We start from the raw sequence: 2,121 nt of genomic DNA, 5'->3' as shown, positions 1-2,121 counted from the left end.
ATTGTGGCACATTTGTCACAACTAATGACCAATCTTGATACATTATTAACTCAACTTCATACTTTATTCAGATCTTACTGGTTTTCTCCTAATCTTCTTTCCCCCAGAATCCCTTGCAGGAGATTGCACATTACATTTAGTTGTCACGTCTCCGACTTCTCTAGATAGTGACAGTTTTCTCAGACCTTCCTTATTTTTGATGACCTTAAGTTTTGAGGAGCATTGGTTAGCTATTTTGTAGACTGTCTCTTGATTTGGGTTTTTCTAATGTTTTTCTCATGGGTACAGGTTTGGGGAGGAAGACTACAGAGGTGAAGTGCCTTTCTCAGGTTCTATGAAGGGTAATGTAGTCAACACGACTTATCACTGATCATGGTAAGCTTGATCACATGGCTGTCAGGTTGCTCCACTGTGGTAAATTGACTTTTTCCTCCTCCTTTCCATACCATCCTCTTTGGAGGGAAATTGTTCTGCACAGGCACTTAGAGAGTGGGCAGTTATGCTCCACTTCCTGGTGGCAGAATATCTGTACATAAATTATTTGGAATTTTTCTATATGGAAGATTTGTCCTTTGTTATCCATTATGTCTATATTCAATCATATAGATCAGTGCAGAGTTGTGGATAGTTAATACTCTAGGTTATGATCCAGTATTATGTTTTTTAGTTTATTGCTCAAATTGTTCTAGCTTTAGCCACTGGGGGAACTCTTTCAGTTGGCTTCTGTGACCTTTTGACATACCCTTGCCGTTTTTTTGTTGTTGTTGTTGAAAATTTTCTTACTTCTTGGTATTGCAAGATGTTCTAGGCTCCTCTTGTATATTTTCTGCCCCAAACCTTGAATCTGCCATTTCTCCAAGGAGCTCTGGTTCTTTTTCTTAGAATTAGAAAATATAGTCCGGGCACTGGCTCTGCTTGTTAATACTGGAGCCTCATGACTTCTTGGCCTTCAGTGACAGAGCTAGGAAATGTATGTATACTAACTTGAGTCTCAAAAAAAACAAACTTGTAAATAAAGACCAAAAACACTTCTAATATTAAACATTGTAATAAATATGAGCTATACATACGTTTAAGAAAGGTTAATGAAAATAAGTAAAATAATTATTTACCAACGCACTAACTCAGTTCTGATGGGTAGCCAGAGCCTATACCAGCAGCTCAGGGTGCAAAAGGAGAACCTACCCTGTACAGGAGGCCCTTCCATTGCAGGATGCACTCACACCCACACTCACTCTTACTGGGACAACGTAGAGACACCAGTTCACCCCACATATTTAGCTTTGGGATGTGGGTGGAAACCAGAGTCCTTGGAGAAAACTCACACAGACACAGTGTGCAAACTCCACACAGTGGCCCAAGCTGGGAATCATTTTTTTCTTCCTCATAAACATAATAAAACAGCCATTGAACAAAATGACATTTGAGGACTTACTGTAACTAATTCAATGTATATCTATCTCCACCCATATCAAATTACACCTGAGTTCATGCTGAAGTCTCCAACTGTTATCCAGTACTACATGGATCATTCTAGCCTTCCCCTCTTGCTTATCTGTAGCTACTCTGTTCAACAGAGAGAAACCTCGCTCTCATCATCTACCATCCATGCACATATGTCCATGCACTTATCTGTTTAATCTCAGTATACATATGTAACGGTTTCAGAATTGTTAACCTGTACTCCCTTGGGAAACAACTTTATCACCTAGAGTACAGTGCTCGTGCATGATTCCTTTTGTATTTAATTTTACACTCTCAGACATTTCCAAGTTACTTAGGTTACTTTCTCTTCACTCTTTTCAGTAAGGTTATGTCATGCATTTGTAATGCAATAAGATTCTTTGTTCATAGTCTGCATTCCATCCTGGCATCCTCTGACTGCCTAACCAATTATTTAAAAATTTGCATATTAAGGTTTGCTCTTATGCTGTAAATCACTGGGTTTTGACAAATGAATAGTGTCATGTATCTACCACTACAGTGCTCTACAGAACACTTTCATTGCCCTAAAAAAAAAAACCCTGTATTTCACCAACTCATCCCTCTCCAAACCCCAGATACCACTGGGTTCTTCTCTGTAATTTTGCCATTTCCAGAATGTCAGATAAATGGGATCAC

At 38.8% G+C, this 2,121-nt stretch overlaps 1 protein-coding gene across 1 annotated transcript in view; it reads left to right on the top strand.

Moving 5' to 3' along the window:
* The window catches only part of USP22 (ubiquitin specific peptidase 22), a 55,327-nt gene that overhangs the window by 1,106 nt on the left and 52,100 nt on the right, over positions 1–2,121 (top strand). The gene's annotated exons all lie outside the window — the stretch shown is intronic.

The sequence above is a fragment of the Pteropus vampyrus genome, unplaced genomic scaffold, assembly GCF_000151845.1.
Source record: "Pteropus vampyrus isolate Shadow unplaced genomic scaffold, Pvam_2.0 Scaffold331, whole genome shotgun sequence".
NCBI classification, from domain to species: Eukaryota; Metazoa; Chordata; class Mammalia; order Chiroptera; family Pteropodidae; genus Pteropus; species Pteropus vampyrus.
The sequence above is the reverse complement of the archived record's forward strand: the minus strand, read 5'-3'. Positions and strand labels throughout refer to the sequence as shown.